The 18,573-nt window shown below is 37.3% G+C and overlaps 1 long non-coding RNA gene across 3 annotated transcripts in view; it reads right to left on the bottom strand.

Annotated features, from left to right (window-relative positions):
• Positions 1 to 1,055, bottom strand: part of LOC121490449 — a 73,013-nt gene extending 71,958 nt beyond the window's left edge. For all 3 annotated transcript variants that reach the window (XR_005987682.1, XR_005987681.1, XR_005987680.1), the window contains exon 1: positions 741 to 1,055. This is a non-coding gene — a long non-coding RNA (uncharacterized LOC121490449). The remainder of the gene's footprint in view (positions 1 to 740) is intronic.
• Between the last annotated feature and the right edge of the window lie 17,518 nt (positions 1,056 to 18,573).

Raw genomic sequence — 18,573 nt, forward strand, 5'->3', positions numbered from 1 at the left:
TTTTTTTTTTCAACAAGAATGTTGTTTACTTGAAGCGCATTTCAGAATACATGGTTCTAAAAGGTATATATAAAACACTGCATCCAAGAAAAATAGAATATACATCTTTTTCAAGTACACAAAGAAGATTTCCTCTCGTTAAATCACATAAAAAGAGATATAGCAAATAATAAAAATTTAAGAAGACTGAAATCATACCAAGTATATTTTCAACCACTGTGATATAAAACTAAAGGTCAACAACAAAACAAAGCTGGAATATCTACAATGAAAATATTAAATATTTAATACATAAACAACACACTACTGCACAAGCAATGGGCCAAATAAGAAATCAAACAGCAATCTCCTTGTGGTATTAAGTGGTTGATTTGAAATTTTTCTCTTAATACAAGCATTTATAGCATGAATTTCACTCTACATCTGCTTTTGCGGAATCCCACAGGTTTTGGAATATTGTGTTTTCTCTTTCTTTTGTTTTGAGACATATTTTGATTCACCATTAAGAGCTATTTGATCTTCAGCAAGTTACTGCAACTCACTGTGCCTCAGGTTCCTTACCTGTAAAATGCAAATAATCTTAAATACAAAGAGATGCAAACATTTAATCTTGAGTATTACATCAGATAATCCACGTAAAAACACTTAGAAACATACATGTTATGAAATCTCCAAAAATTAGCTTTTAAACTTTGATCGGGCTCATTATAGACTATGCGTAACAAAAATGGCAATATTACCTGTTTGTATGTACAGATAAGTCACGGTATCCCAGTGTCAATGTTTCTAGTCCCCAACTCCTTATGATGCAGGCAGGCTGGGTCAAAGGACCTGGAGAGACATCTCACAGGATCGGTCAAGAGGGTCTTTGGCTTCATGCAGGATACAAATCAAATGTGAGCCAGAGAAAGTGAAAGCAGAGTTTATTGAATAGCCTATGTGACACAGAATAGCAGTAGTCATGTCTGGGAGACTCAGAAAGGAAAGGAGAATGAGTCTTGTGGTTGCTGAAGGGTTAGGGGTTTATATTGGAAAAGGGATCTAGGGCACATGTTTCTTCAGGAATCCAGGGTAGGGTGAGTGTCAGGTAAATAGCAGGTGTCATTTCATTAATCACTGAACACACTACGGAATGTTGGAACCAGCATCAGGCAAGGTTTGTTCGAAGCTAACATCCTGGAACATGTTTGGAATCTGGCTCTTCTTAGATGTTATCAGGTGTTTGGAGCCTAGGACAAAACTCAGAGAATAATTAACTTTAGTTTGCTTTCCCCTTGAAGTGGGAACAAAGCTTATTTGTCCATTCAGAGGCAAAATATAGAACATGAGTAAATGGCAGAAAACAGAGATGGAGCCTTTGTAAAATGGAGTCCTTTCAGCTTCCTACCTCACTTACATCAACAAGGTGATGATTTTCAGTGATATCTGAGAGAATACCGAGAGTCAGATGACATACATAATTGTACAACTCTAACGCTAAAGGTTTTTTTCAAGGGTGTAGGATGTGCAGAGTTTTCTGTGAGGCTCTACTGCATGGAGCCCAAGCCTGTCCCTATCCCTGCCTGCCTTTCCTTGACTCCTGAAAACAGTGTCTTTCCATAGTTTCCTAGGAGTGAGCATCTCTTGACCAGCTCTTTCTATGAGTATTCTGATACTATAGTTGTTTTGTTTTGTTTTTAAGAATTTATTTACTCATGAGAGACAGAGAGAGAGAGGGAAGCAGAGACACAGGCAGAGGGAGAAGCAGCCTCCATGCAGGGAGCCTGACATGGGACTCGATCCCTGGTCTCTGGGATCATGCCCTGGACTGAAGGTGGTGCTAAACCGCTGAGCCACCCAGGCTGCCCCTGAAAGCATGGTTGTTGAATCCTAGTAACATAGTTGTTTCCTTTATGACAAAGGGCTTTTCCCCCAGAGACCACATGCCAAGGCAAGTTGAGTGTAGCCCAACCTCATAATGTACTTGGAACGTTCCCTGCTCCTGCTGACCAGCTAGGCCCTAAAATAATCTGTCTAGCCCATTCTACCACACTATTTTTCTTTTTATCTTCACTTTAGTGCAAGAAACTCTTGTGTATTTTCTTTCAGTCCTGTCTCTTTTGGGGTCCTTCAGCCCATCAAACTAGTCTATGCATTATTGACCAGTCAAACCCTTTCCCCCTGATCTAACCCCTGACATGTGTTTCAGGGTTCCTTATCATTTTATAATGTTAGGAAGTAACCTGAAGATTCTAGCAATTAGGGGGTTAGTGTACATAGAGTACACAGAATGCTTTTAAGCAAGTGCCCAACTCCACTTGTCTCAGATAATCTAACCTCTGACTCAACCCAAATATTTGGTCTAAGTGAAGCAAAAATAGTGTGCTCCATGAGTTTTCATCAATAGATATAGCTGTATGTTTTATGTGTTATCCAAAATGACTGAACCGAACTGACTGGGCCAGTGAGCAGAAGGCCAAACACTTGGAGTTGGGTGTGACTCCTGGTATACACGTGAGCCTAAAGAGAGATGGAAGCAAGCTGGAGGTGATGGGATGCACCCTCTGGTGGATAGCAAGAATGGAATATTGGTGACTGTTAGAAGGAAAGACACTGGGGAGGACTAATGAAGAAATGGTAAATCTGTGAGAACAAGCAACTAATGACCAGGAGCTGTGGAGTATGTATTTATATCTCTTCTCATCTGTAGAAGAAATACCTTTGTGCATAGTCGTGTAATGATAACGTTAAACATATGGATGCAAGATATACACATATTTAAGAGATATGACTCATGTTCTTACATATATTTCACCAAAATTAATAGGTATTTAAGTGAAGATATCATGTTAATTCTATTTTTTTTCATCTTTTCCCTCTTAAATATAGAATTTACTCATTTTAGTGGCTGTACCAAATGATTAATCAGATATCCTAAAGGGAAACTCTATATCTGAGAAATCCCTGAGGAAATTCAAGATTTCTTTGCACTAATGAAATTTATATAATAGCAATTTTTAAAATAATGAAAAATGCTGCCTTGTATTTTTTAAAGTGATGGTGATATCACCATTATCATTATTAATAACATCCTTTCTCTCTGCTTTTTTAGGAAGAGATAATAAACATTAGTTCATGAAAAGATAGAATAAGATCTATTAAAAGTATTATCTAATTCCTATTTTTCTTTTTCCTGAGGTTTTTATGAGCCTCTCACATTTATTTAGTTCTAATATAAATAATACATTTGATCATTTAAGGATATCAATCATCCAGCTGACATCACAGAAACAAGTTAGAACCACAGTAGACCTCGAAAGTGTTTAGTCCAATTCCCCCACTTTCTAGATAAAGAAATTAGCTGAGAGAGAATGAGAGACTTGGTTAGGGTAATCCAGTGAGACTGTTGGTACATTCCTCCCTCATTTCAATAAAGTAGTTCACTCATTTGGAGTTAATAAAAGAGCCTGAAATTTCCGATTCATGGTCGTGTACTACAACTAATTTTTCTTCTCCACTGCTTTCAAATTGTCCCATTTTAAAGATTAACACAACTGAAGACTGCCTCTAGAAAGAAAATAATTCTCTCAAGAAATCAGGCCAGGAATAATTTCCACTGGATACCAATACCTGACTATTCCTGCTTTTTTGAGCTGTGCATCTAGGGAAATTAAATGTAATCAGTTTTTCCCTGATTATAAGGTTTTTCTTCTTCTATATAGCTGATTGCCAGTGATAATTAAATTACCACTTATCACAGGAGAGGTTGGGGGTTTGTTATTCTGCTCTAGTTTTGCATTTCCTGATCTCACTATACATTTAGGGACTAACAGCTTGAGTTCCTTCAATTCTTCCTTCCATTATTCTACTGAAATTTAACTTTAAAATGTGAAGGGCATTGATTCAGGCAATGAAGATTTGTTTTATACCAATTAGGTACTGGTTTCAGAATCATCTTTGATGCAATACATCTTTCTTTCTGGTTTTTCATGTCTAGAATCCAAATCCACTGAGTCTCCATTTAAGAAACACTGTCTGATAAATTTCCTCTCTATTTCTACTATCACTACCCTAAACTGGTTTTGTTTGTTTTAAATCACAACTAGTGCTCCAATCTTGTTTTCCTGATTCCCGGGTACTACACCAGACTTGATAATCTGAATTCCATGGGTTGAGCCTGGTCATTCCTTTTTCTGAAAACATCTTTGTGCCATTTTGCCATTTTAAGTAAAAGCATGTAATTATTAAAATATTCACCGAATTGTTTTCTTCTCCAAGATTTGCCCAACATCAACTCATTCTTTACTTTCTATCAGAAATACTGGGAAAATCTCTAGTGACCATAAACTCTTACTCATCATGCTTTTTCATGTCCAGAAATTTTAGGATGGCTCCATTAGTAAATGATCAGTTACGAATTCCATAGCTGAAGCCCTTTGTTTCATAGTAATGTCAGATCTTTTTCATCCAGACTTTTGCCTCATTACTCTCCAGCATTCACTTTTAATATACTCCTACTTATCACATGTATTTTCTCCATATGTTGTCCCTACGGGGGCTTCTTACCTCTGCCACCTCTCACCTCAGCTCTGTGTATATTTTCTTCTTCCAGCAAGACATGAATCACTTTTTATCTTTTGAAGATAGGAACCATATTTTATACCTTTTTTTTTATCTCCACCATTCTGAAAACAATGTTATATCCAGTAAATCCTTCTTAAAATGAGTATGCTCTCAAGTCAAAAGTATGGACAGGCCAAAGCATGTGGATTTGACTAATTAATGAGTACTTTTATGTTATTCTCAATTTCTCAAACACTGATTTAATTCTTCCTTTTGTCTTCGTACTCATTAAATCTGTACCTATCTTAGTCCCCATCAAATTGTGGTTTGTTAACAGACAATTGATGAAATCTATGTTAATTATATAATGTGATATACAATTTTCTATAAATATGAGCAGTTGCTAAATGAAATCCAGAAAGATATGTTATCATTCTAACAAAGGTGAGGGTAAAATTCCTAAGTTTACTGCTTATTTTTTTATTCCTTAATGAGGCAGTATACCTGGGAGAGCATCTATTAATAAGTGGTAGACAAAATAATAAAATGTTACTTTTAAAACTAGGCCAACGGGAATTAAGTTCTTTAATATGAGATGGACTCTTAGTAAAATTGCTAAACTATTTGATGAAATAAGCAAGTGAAAATAATTCTTCCAGTGTTCTTGTGTTCTGAGCTTTAGGGCAGAGCCAATGCCTGAGTGTTTGCTAGAATGATCATGAAAGAGACCCTTGGGCATCAGGATTTTCCCCGATTAATAGTAACTTTCCTTCATCTAAAGACACAAGGAAAAACATATTAGTGAGGAATAAGGAAAATATCTAAAGAATGCAACTGAGTCAGAATTGAGATTGGTCTTAATCCAGAGGCAGTGCTGCTAGGAAACCAGGGAATAGACACACTGGGTACATGCTATCACACTGATGACTTTTATCTGCTCCCCTGCAGTGTTAGTACTCACTCCAGGGATTTTAAAGATCACGCGTCCCCTGGCCCCTTTTTCCTTAAAGGAACTGTCTTAAATTCTCTAACTTGGGTTTATTAGAGTTTCTAGAAAGCAGCGTAGCTAGAAAGGGGCAAAGATGCTGAAGTGTTGAACAGGTGTTTACTACTTTGGAGTGCAAAGCCAAAAGCTGGATTTTTTTTTTAAGATTGTATTTATTTAGTTATTCCTGAGACACACACACACACAGAGAGGCAGAGACACAGGCAGAGGGAGAAACAGACTCCATGCAGGGAGCCTGATGTGGGACTCGATCCCTGAACTCCAGGATCATGCCCTGGGCCGACAGCAGGCACTAAACTGCTGAGTCACCCAGGCATCCCTAAAAGCTGGATTTTAAACATGATATCTAATAAGTTTTGGGGACTGGGTATTAGCACCCAGTAATAAATGTTTCTCTAAGGAATATTTGACATCAGTCTGAGGGGAGGACAACTTTGAATTTCAGGATAAAAATAAAAATTGGTAAGTAATACCAACTATGTGGAGCTGAACTTCTGGTTACAGCAGAATAAAGAATTTGGAGCAATTATTCAAACTAGGAAAAATTAAAACACCAAAGAGCCTTTTTAAAAAATAAGGAATTAGGTGCCTAGATGGTTCAGTCAGTTAAGCATCCAACTCTTGATTTCAACTCAGGTCATGATCTCAGAGTCATGAGATAGAGCCCAGTGTAGGATACTGTAGGAGTCTGCTTGAGATTGTCTCTCTTTTCCTCTGTCCCTCCCCCTGCGCATGCGTGCATGTGCACGCATGCTTTCTCTCTCTTTCTTAAATAAATGAATAAATCTTAAAAAACAAGTAAGGACTTTAACAGGCCAATGAGACACCAGAGAGAAAGGTCAAGTGACCTTTCCCCAAGGACCATTTTCCCTTTTGGGGAAAAAAGATGGCTAAGAAATTTAAGGCTAAGCTTTTGCTTTGGTGGTCTAATCAGTCTAAGAAAACATAACTTGAAACACAGGGTCTCCTTAAGTAGAGAGTCGTCTGATAAATCAAGCTTCTGAATGATGATACTGTCCAGAGAAACTTAAACTGGAAATAAACTTACATAAACTTGAAGCCAACATCCTCACACTCTAGATGAACTGGGAAGTGTCCATACAATGGTAAAGAGCCCTAGACAGATGACAGAAGTAAACAGTAATCTTCTCGGTAACAATGGAGTTTTATTACAAACCTCAAAGTATTCCTATGAATAATTTTCTCAGTAACAATGGAATTTTATTAGAAACTTCAAAGTATTACTATGAATAGTCTTTCAAATAAAAGGTGACTGAGCTCCTGAGTGCATACAGAAACAAAAAGCAAGAAAAGCAGCAGAAAAAGAAAGAGGCTAGAATGATTGGACACATATTAAAAATAAATGATAATATCTTTAAAGGAATCAAAGACATGCTTCAAAATATTTGCAGGAAGTTATAAAAAGTAAAATAGGTTTGAGAAATAATGGAACAAGTTCTGGAAGTAAAAATCAAAATAACCCAAATGAAGGACTTAACTGATGGATTTCATTCCAAATTAAACACTGCTGTAAAAAGAATTAGTGTATAGAAAGATAGGTCAGAAGAAGTAGTCTAGAGGCTTGCTGCTCAAAGTATAGGTTAGAGGCATTATTTAAGATGAATATGGCTGAAATTTTACAAAAGAAATGAAAGATACCATTCCAAGTCTTCAAAAACTCTGTAGAATCCTACTCAGGATAAGTAAGCAGAAATGCATACCTAGGTATATCATAATATAAAACTGCAGAAAACTAAAGACAAAGAATATAATCTTAAAGCAAGCCAGAAAATCAAAGAACAGAAAATAGAGGTAACAATGAATTGATTCAACTACATAATTATCATTCCACCACACATGGGTTTGATTATTTATATGGTTTATTTTAAAGGCAACATATGGCATCTGAAAAGTTGGCATATTAACACAAGAACTGGAGTCAGGGTGCCGGAGTTCAAAGCCTTGATTGTAACAAACCAACCGCATAACCTTGAGTCATTTACTTAGCCTTTATTTACTTAGCCTTTATCAGTACTTTCCTCAGGGACTTACATGATCATTTAGACGTGGCAACGCAAATAGAACCCTTACCACAATGCCTGGCATACAGAGACTACTCAATAAATATTAAGTATTATCATGAGTATTATTTTATAATGTATTTTAAACAGTATTCACTTGCATTTTATAGCGCATAGAGTTTTATAGGTGGTTCTTTAAAAAGGGTAAGACATCTAACTTTTTTTTTCCAATTTGTACATTAATGAAATATTTCATCTATGAGGGATATTAGCATGTTAAATATATCCCTGGTGGACATGTGAAAAGTGCTCTGAAAACCAAATCACCATGAAAATCCTAGTTGTAACTTAATTTATGCTACATAAAAATTGCGTGCATGGTAAGGCTTGATATGATCATTACACGGATAATCATAACAAATGCTTACAATATGCTCACCCTGTGCCACGTTCTGCTCTAAGTGCTATAAATGTATTATTTCATGACAAACTTATGATGTAGGTACAGTTATCATATCCATCTTACAGAGCATGAAATTTGAAGCACAGAAAGGAGTCCGCCCATGTTAGAGCTGGGAGTTAATCTTTGACTGCCTGGCTTGAAAGTTTTTGCACCTTACCTTAAATGAATAAACTGAGCCCTAGAGAGTCTTCCTAGGATGTAGTGAATTAGGATTTAATTTCTGTGCTTTCAGTATTCCAGGAGTACTCCATTACATCTTTCATCTAACGGCTTATAAGGGGTCACAGTGAGCCTATTTGGCTTATGCAAAAAACTTATTACATAAAATACTACTAAATTAGCAATTCAAAACACTTAAATTGTTTTATACCTACTTCTTCCCCTTTCTCGTTTCCCAAATTATGTTTTAATTCAAAATTTGAATAGGCCCTGGTAAAATGTGTCTGCAAATAGTTATGAATTAGATAGGGTACTATTTCACAGTGATGTCTGCATATTGCCTTTCCAAGTTTGATGGAATTTCTATGTAAAACAATTTTAAAATACTATTTTCAAAGTCATTTTAGATCATTGGATATACAACTTCGGGCAGCCTGAAATGTTCCTTAGTCTCTTGTTTAGAACACTACTATGCATATGTAGGTAATTATGAATTGTATATGGATTGGAGAAGTTGGATTTAAAAGAATTAGAATGAGCGAGAACATGATGAAGGTGGCCAAAAGAAGAAACCTACCAAAATAAAAAGCATCAGGAAGGAGCCCAGAAAAATAGCAAGAATGTATCAAAAGAACCAAAAAAAAAAATCAAGTTAGATGTGTGTTAATGGTGTGAAACGCTACTGAAGCACTTTTCTTGCTTATGATTGCTAGCTTTACTATTCATTAAGTAAGTTCTTATTTCTGACAGAGTGTGATGATTCATTATCTTCAAATGGCAGGGATGGCATCAAGCCTGACATGTCCTGGGCAGTGAGAAAGCTATCATTTCCAAAAAGCTAGTTAATCCCTCCCAGGCAGTCACCAGGCCATTAGACAATGGGAAAAGCAATACTTTCTGCTCTACTTGGCATCTATTTTGCTTATTCTGAAAGGAAAAATGTTAGCTAAATTATAATCTGACTTGGCCTTTATTTAACAGTTTGGGGGGTGGGGTGGGTGACAATAGCTTCAGTGGTAAGCACAACTGATAGATTTGATAACTGTTTTTTGCAGGGGTTTTTTTCTAAGTCATTAGTGAGTGAGAGCCCTTAGGAGAAAATACTAGAGTATAAATTTAAAATGGCAATGATTCATAAAATTTCTTTCTCATAAAAAGGCCATGCTTTTGTGGAGCTCTCATTTTGCTTTCATTTATGCCTAGTTAGCAAACCATTATTGAAACATTCTTTTGAGGAAGGCAAATGCTCACAGTATCAAGTGTGGCAAAAAGAGAGGAATGACACCTTGTCTTCCTTGTCATGGAGTCTAAATTCTTAAGAAAGGGATGATTAACAGATACTCCAAAGATTCACTTATTCATCCAACTTCTTCAGTTGTGTATATTTACCTTAGTTAGCATCTATTATATGCTTTGCACTTTGTTATATACTGAGGTGACAATGACAAATGAGACATATGACACTTAATATAAGAGAATTCACAGATGAATAGTGAAGCTGCTGTGTAAGCAAGCAATTGGGATATAGCGTGATCCAGTATCAGGAAGAATGTGCACCAGCAGTGACGCCCAAAGGAGGATGTAATCAACTCTCCAAGGCATGAGGAATAGGGAGGGTAGGGATGACCTGATAGAAAAGGAGGTGTCCTCTGATGGTCCCCTAAAACATGATTTGGAATGTGTTTGCAAGATAAACAAGATGAAGTGGGGAAACATCCGAAGCACAAAGAAAAAGCTAGTCGAGGCAAGAGAGAACATCTGGAGTTCAAGGCAGAGTGAGCAGTGCAGTATGGCAGGAGCAGAAAAAGTCAGGGGAAATAGGTTGTTAGGAGAAATCACAGAGGGTGACCTTGAAAATCTGTCTGGTTTTGAAAAATACATGGCAGACGTGTTTATTTTTAAAAGGATGTTCAAGAGAAAACTTGGGTCAAGGTAGATCTAGGATGTTTCAAAAGGTACCGAATTTTTCCTTTTAGATCAGAAAAGATTATTTTCATACATTCTCTTGAACATTCTTCTGTCCTGATATTCCCTAACCCAGTCTACCTATTCTTAAAGACTAGGACCCCTAAAGCTTGCTGAATATCCCAGCCCACACTTTTCTCTCTTCTCTGAACCACTAATTGTCTGAGACAATCCTTTGATACTTCAGCATCCTTGTACTTTTAAACAAGCTTCTTAATTTGTAGATCAAGAAAATAAAGCCTAGAGAGATGAAATAAATCACTTGCTGAGAGTTTTTGATATTCTGCTTTAAATTTCAAGTTAACATTTTACATGTGTAAATCTTTTTTTTTTTTTTTTTTTTAAATTCTTATTTATTTATGATAGTCACAGAGAGAGAGAGAGAGGCAGAGACATAGACAGAGGGAGAAGCAGGCTCCATGCACCGGGAGCCCGACGTGGGATTCGATCCCGGGTCTCCAGAATCGCGCCCTGGGCCAAAGGCAGGCGCTAAACCGCTGCGCCACCCAGGGATCCCTACATGTGTAAATCTTGTGTCTCCAACCAGATTATAATCAATAAAGGGCGGGCTTCCATTTTTTGAATTTTTACTTTCCCTTCTATGATCTCAACTAACTGTCTGGATGATAGGTTGTCAATATGAGTTTGCAGATTGATGGGCAGGGACACTTGAATACTTTGCTTTTAAAAGTGAGGAAAAAGGGTTTTGGCCATTCACAAAAAAAAATAAACTCATATTTACTATTAAAAAAGTGAAACTCACCAAACTTTAGTCTGCCTCTCTGCCTTTAGAACCTCCTTGTCTTTGTTCCTACACTAAATAAAAACCATTTTCTTTTGGAAGGAAAAGACAGGGGACTTATGCAAGCATCCATTAACCAGAAAATTATTGTTGCGCCTCCCCAGCTTACCTCTGCCATGAGACATCATGAACACAAACATGGTTTCAAGACTATCCATTATCCATCTCTAAGGTGTCAGTTTGCAGGCTCTTGCTTTTACACATACGGAATTTCATGTGATTATTCCTACACCTCACCATTTCTAAACTGCCCAGATGATCTTCTGAGTCTCCCACATCACTCTTCTTGACTGAAATCTCCTCTAAGAACCTTGACTCACCTTTACATCTATGCTTTTCTCAAAGGTATCTTACACATGAAATTAGCTCCCCCAGTCTGTATTTCATCATAAATATTAAAGCATTTCTGCCTTAAGAGTTTTGCATTATGTAGTTGTCTTGTTCATTAGATTTTGAAACCCTTGGAACAGGAGATTATCAAGTCCACTAAAATCACCATGTACTGATATTCAGGGAATGATTTTCTTTGAAGTCTTAACTTCATTAAGTCTGTTGTTTATTTCTGAGTCTATTTTCCTAAATAAGCTTGCTACTGATAGATTTGTTAACATTTCTTCCTTCCCTGTAGATATAGACTTGGAATCCATATCATATTGTCTTGCTGGGCATTAACATTTCTTCTATTTTTGTTGACCACGAAACATGACGTTTTCTTGCTAAAGAGCTTTTATTTTGAAGAGTTAATCCTCAAACATGGATGGATGTTTAAAAACCAAAAATTTAATTAAAAGTCTCTAGGAAGACCTAGCTAGATGAAACTTCTTAAAAAGGTCTCCCTTTCCTACATTGACTTGACTCTGGATTTTAGATTGACAGACCTATACACCTGATATTGTCATTCACTGAGAGTACCTCCTATCTCAGGGGCAGACTTAAATTAAACAAGCTCACAGACCGATGCATAAAACCAGAATGCCTATTTATTGATTTACAATGAGAAAAATAGCTGTTACGTGGACTGGAATACTAATGCCAACATTCTAGTCCAGCAAACCATATAACAACTCCTACTTGGGCAGCTAAATTATAACGTGAAGATTGCTTAGTGAGTATGAGATCAGAACAGGGCAAGATGAAGACCTTTTGAGGCCACAAGCATTTTAGCATGCCTCCCCGCTTCCCTTACGTTATTCAAAATTAAAACAACACAAAACTACAAAACTGTGAAGTGTCCAACGAAGTTTCCATTTACCCCGTGATGAAGACTTTCATACTCTCATTGAAACATCAAATATGACATTCTTTCAAAATTAATTTTCTTGTGATCTTGGTTTTTCAGTGTCCTCAAACACGCATTTGGTCATCTGGGCTCAAAACAAGAGGAGCTAGCTCTAGCACTTGGAGTTTTGAATGCAACAAGCCTGGATGCAACTGATCAAAACTCTCTCCTCTAGACACTGCTTAGATAGATGCTGCTAATGTTTGCAGAGTGACTCTTCTTTATGCTTGCATAGCCTGATTCATCTTTTTCTGATTGACACATTCCTTAAGTATGTTAATGTATTCAATCAATTTACAGTCAAGGAAGGCTGATCTGAGAATAGTCTGTCTAAGAAGAGTTTGCATATCTCTGATCTGCTCCATTGTGCGTGGATTTCATAATGTAGAGCTCATTCAAAGGGCAGTGAATTCCACCCACCCCGTAACAATCACTACTGTAAGGGGAGAAAATACACTATATCCTCATAGCAAGGCCAAAAGACCTGTATAGGGTAACTAGTCCCATCTACAGGTATTATGCAGGGTAGGATCAAATTTATATTAGCCTGTGCGAGAACACATGCAACATCACAAATGCCCACCAGCCTGAAGGCAGGATTTTATGAAAAGGGTCCTAAATAATTAACATACTCATTGAATGAAAGATAAATGAATGTTAAGAAAAATACTTAAAAGCTTTCAAATAATAAGAACAGTTAAATAACTAGCATTTTTTATGCATTGCACATTTAACAACTTAGATAAAAATGTTAGATTTAAGAAAGGCTGAGGACTTCTCTCCATAAAATATTAGTTACACAGGGAATAATCATAACTTCAGTGTGGAAAATCTGGCAGACACCACTCTAATGAAGTAAAGTCACCTATGAGGAGACATAAATATCGTATTCCTCCCAATATAATACAATGAGGACACAATATAGCATTTTTAGTACTCTTGCCAAAAATGCATAATCTTAATCTAGTCATGAGACTGCATTAGACAAATGCAGTGTGAGAGGCAAAATATAGAATAGTTGGCTCTTCAAAAGCATCAGGTTCCTGAAACAGAGAAAAGACAATTGAGGAACTGCAAAAAAAAAAAAAAAAAAAAAAAAAAAAAAACCAGAAAAAACAGAAAAGATCAAGGAACCATGACAACTAAATGTAACATGAGAACCTGGATGAATTCTGAGCCAGAGAAAGAGGTACTAGTGGGAGACTGGGTGATAGTCAAATAAAATTTGTAGATTAGATTTAGTGAATCAGTGTCAATGTCCTGGTTTTGATGATTGTACTATGGTTATATGACATACTATCATTTAAGGAAGCTGGGTGATGTGTAATATGGAAATTCAGTGCTATTTCTCTAACTTTTCTGTAAATATAAAATTAGTTTAAAATAATGAATTAAAAGAGAATAAGACAAATTTCATAGATAAACAAGTTTATGTATAAGTGAAGTAAATGTACCTAAAAAACTTCTTTTGGGAATAACATCTATGTGATATTTAAACTCTATCACCCAGTAATGACAAAGAGCTTTTCCTCTACCCAACACAAGCAGTAGCTTGCAAAAGCTTTCTCAGCCTCCACTCTTTGAGATTTGTAATATATATTTTTTTCAAAATATACTTTTCTAATTGTGGTTAAATTGTACATGATTAAAGTAAATCACTTAAGTCTCTTTTTGAAATAGTATCTTATTATTTTATTATTTCAAGTTTTTATGTAAATTCTGGTTAGTCAACAGATAGTGCAATATTGGTTTCAAGAGTAGAGCTTAGTGATACATCACTTGCATGTAACACCCAGTGCTCAACATAACATGTGCCTTCCTTAATACCCATCACCCATGTAGCCCATCTCCTGCCCACCGCCCCTTTGTTTTCCATAGTTGTCCATGGTTTGTCTCCCCCTCTAATCCTCCTTTCCCTATGTTTATCTGTTTTTTTTTTTTGTTTTAGATTCCACACATGAGTGAAATCATAAGGTATTTGTCTTTCTCTGGCTGACCTGTTTCACTTAGCATAATACACTCTAGCTCCATCCAAGTCACTGCAAATGGCAAGATTTCATTCTTTTTGATGGCTCAGTAATATTCCAAAGGATAGACGGATAAGACCCATTTATCAGTTGATGGACATTTGGGCTCTTTCCACATTTGATAATGGTCCTATAAACATCAGGGTGCATATAGCCCTTTGAATCATTCCTCTGGGTAAATACATAATGGTGCAATTGCTGGGTCATAGGGTAGCTCTATTTTTAACTTTTTGAGTAACCTCCATACCATTTTCCAGAGTGGCTGCACCAGTTTGCATCCTCACCAATATCGGTTGTTTCCTGTGTTGTTAATTTTAGCCATTCTGATAGGTATGAGGTAGCATTTCATCATGGTTTTGATTTGTATTTCCCTTATGAGTGATGTTGACCGTCTTTTCATGTCTCCATTGGCCATCTGAATATCTTTGGAAAAAAATGTCTATTCATGTCTTTGGCCCATTTCTTGGCTGGATTATTTGTTTTTGGTGTTGAGTTTCATACATCCTTTACAGATTTTTGGATACTAACCCTTTCTTCATATCTTTTTTTGCAAATATCTTCTCCCATTCCATAGGCTGCCTTTTTGTATTGATTGTTTCCTTCACCGTACAGGAGATTTTTATTTTGATGAAGTTCCAAAAGCTTATTTTTGTTTTTGTTTCCCTTGCCTTTGAAGACCTGTCTCCCAAGAAGTTGCTGTGGCCAAGGTCAAAGATGTTGCCGCCTGCATTCTCTTCTAGGATTTGATGATTTCCTGTCTCACATTTAGGTCTTTTGTCCATTTTGTGCGTCTATTGACAAGATCATATGGTTTCTATTCTTTCTTTTATTAATATGGTGTATCATGTTGATTGACTTGTAAATATTGAACCACCCTAGCAACTCAGGAATAAATCCCACCTGATCGTGGTAAATAATTCTTTTAATGTACTGTTGGATTTGAATTACTAGTATCTTGTTGATTTTTGCATCCATGTTCATCAGGGATATTGGTCCATAATTCATTTTTAGTGGGGTTTTTTGTCTGGTTTTGGATTCAAGGCAATGCTGTCCTTGTAGAATAACTTCAGGGAGTGTTTCAGAGTGTGCACTCTGCTGTTGTGTTTTGGCTGCCCTTTCTCTCATGTCAGCCTGCTGTGGAGTTTCTCCTTGCCTAAGGGGGGAGTGTTTGGCCTGTGTCCCCTGTGCGGCAGGTTGTAACTAGATGTGTTTTTAGTGTCCTTGCTGAAAGAGGCTGGATCCTCTTTCCCCTAGAGCTGCAGCTTTGCAGCACTCTGTACCCAACAGACTTGGTGCATTTGAGGGGTTTGTGCTGGTCTTCTAGGGGAGGGACCTGTTGTTTTGGTTCTCAGGCTGGTTTGCCCTACTAAGATACACTTGCAGAGTGCAGGGGGGGTGGGGCTTGGTGTATGTGGCTCCAGCCTCCACCGGAGGGTGCTCAGTGAGCTGTTACTCACTGAAGTCTGTCAGTGATGATGAGCAGAGGGGACAATGGTGTCTCCCAGCTCTTTCGCTTCTAGAGTAGGGAGTTCATGCCTCCCACTGTTCAGGAAGGCTTCACAGAAGAGTAAATAATCTCCCCCTTCTTGTGTCCTGGCATTGGTCAGATCCTTGCCTTCACCCTGTCCATGTCCAAGCTGTCTGCCTGCCAGATGGCACAGTACTCTTGTGTTTTATCTCAGGCACACAGCTGGGTTTCAGAACTCCAAATTTTAGGGAGCTGGTGTGGCATGGACCTGAGCTGATCCTCTGGAGGAAGGTCTCACCACGCTATGGCTGGTGCTAGTTAGTCTTGGAAAAGCAATCACATGACCAGTTTATGGTTAAGCACAGCAAAAAAGCTAGCACCAAGGTTTGCTGCCCTCAGCAGGTGACTCTATTCTATGCTAATGAAAAGGCAGCATGTTGGTCCCTGCCAGCTCTTTTGTCCCCTGAGAGGCCATGCCACCCCTGTCACGTGCACTATAAGAAGGAGAACCGTCTCTTCCATTGGGACCCAAGGGATTTTCGAACCTTGCTGTCTGCTCTCAGGCCTCTTTCCTCCTCTCCACATGAACATCATGATGCCCACCAGGCTCCACCCGGTGGTGGTAGGGACTTCTAAAACTTCAGACCTTTGAGCTCTGCTGCTTATAAAAACTTGTGATAATCAGGCCCTCTGGTGTTCGCAGTCAGTGGTTTTGGAGAAGTGTTTGTCTTATACAATCCCTTCTATGATGGCTTCTCTCCGTGTCTCTGTCTCTTGCTCTCTCTTCAAGATCAAGGCTCCCCCCTACAGTACCCACAATTCTTTTCCCCTGAATCATGTCTTTGCACTTCCTACCTTCCACGAGGTGGTTTTTCTCACTCTGGTTCTGCAGTTTGTTCTTTGAGCATTCAGAATGATTTCTTGGATATTCAGAATGATTTGATATATAACTAGCTGCGTTCAAGAGATGAGGCCAACATAGGGTCCCCCTATTGCTCTGCCATCTTAACTCCTCCTCCCAAACTACTAAAGACTTTTCATGGGGCACCTGGGTGGCTCAGTGGTTGAGCATCTGCCTTTGGCTCAGGTTGTGATCCCAGGGTCCCAGGATCGAGTCCCGCATAAGGCTTCCCACGGAATCCTGATTCTCCCTCTGCCTATGTCTCTGCCTCTTCTCTGTGTCTCTCATGAATAAATAAATAAAATCTTAAAAAACATTTTTTTCATAAAAAGTGGTTTTCCTTCTGTAAGCTTCCATCATCTCCCAGACTTCATCACCAAATGCAATTATTTCACCTCCTGCACCATTTTCTATAGATAGTCCCTTCTTATGCCTACAAACTATGTATTTCACAATATTTTTATTTTAGCCATTTAAAAAAAATGTTATATTAGTTTCAGATGTATAACATTATTGATTCAACAATTCTATATGTTATCCATGCTAACCATAATAATTATAGTCATCCTCTGTCAATACACAGTATTATTACAATATGATCGACTATTCCCTTTGCTGTTGTTTTCATCTGTGATTTTTTTAAATTTTATAACTGGAAGTTTATGCCGATTAACCTCCTTTATCTATTTTACCAACTCCCTACCCATTTCCCCTTTGTAATCACCAATTGCTATCTGTATTTAAGAATCCATTTTCTGTTTATTTCTTTGTTGTTTCATTTTTTAGGTTCCACATGTAAGTAAAATCGTACATTATTCAACTTCTTTCTCTGACTGCTTAGCACAATGCCCTCTAGATCCACCCATGTTATCTCTAATGGTAAACCTTACTTTTTTATAGCTGAATAATATTCCATTTTATATAGATATACACACTACCTCTTCTTTATCCAGTCAATTATCAGTGGATACTTGGGTTGCTTCCATATCTTCAATATTATAAATAATGCTGCAAAAAACATAGAGGTGCATATATATTTTCATATTGCTATTTTAGTTTTTCTTGGGTAAATGCCCAGTAGTGAAATACCTGGATCAGCTTCTTTTCCTTTTTGAGGAAACTCAATACTGTTTTCCACAGTACCTACACCAATTTACATTCCTACCAAGAGTACACAGGGGTCCCCTTTCTTCACATGCACACCAACACTTGTCATTCCTTGTATTTTTGCTAATAGCCATTCTGACAGTCTCAGTTGATATCTCATGGTTTTGATTTGTATTTCCCGATGATTAGTGATGTTGATCATCTTTACGTGTGTCTGTGGCCATCTTTATGTCTTCTTTGGGAGGATCCTCCACCTATTTTTTTAATTGTTTTGGTATTTAGTTGTATAGGGATTTTTTTTTGTTTTTACTTTTTGTTTGTTTTTGTATTTTGGATATTAACCCCTTATTGGATGTATCATCTGCAAATATCTTCTCCCATTCAGGGTGCTGCCTTTTTTGTTTTGTTGATGCTTTCCTCTATGGTGCACGAGCTTTTTATTTTGGTGTAGTCCTATCCAGTAGTTTATTTTTGCTTCTGTTGCCCCTGCCTGAGGAGATATAGCTTAAAAAAATGTTAAGATTGATGTCCAAGAAAATGCTGCCTATGTTTCTTCTAGGAGTTTTATGGTTTCAGATTTCACATTTAGGTCTTTAAAGCATTTTGAGGAAGTAGATTCATTCTAGATTCATTCTTTTGCATATAGCTGTCCAGTTTTCCCAGCACCATTTGTTGAAGAAATTATCTTTTCCCCATTGTATATTCTTGCCTCCTTCATGAAAGATTGACAATATATATGTGCATTTATTTCAGGGCTCTCTATTCTGTTCTATTGATCTATGGAGTCTATTTTTGTACCAGTATCAGACTGTGTGATTACTACAGTTTTGTAG

Source organism: Vulpes lagopus, chromosome 5, assembly GCF_018345385.1.
Source record: "Vulpes lagopus strain Blue_001 chromosome 5, ASM1834538v1, whole genome shotgun sequence".
NCBI classification, from domain to species: Eukaryota; Metazoa; Chordata; class Mammalia; order Carnivora; family Canidae; genus Vulpes; species Vulpes lagopus.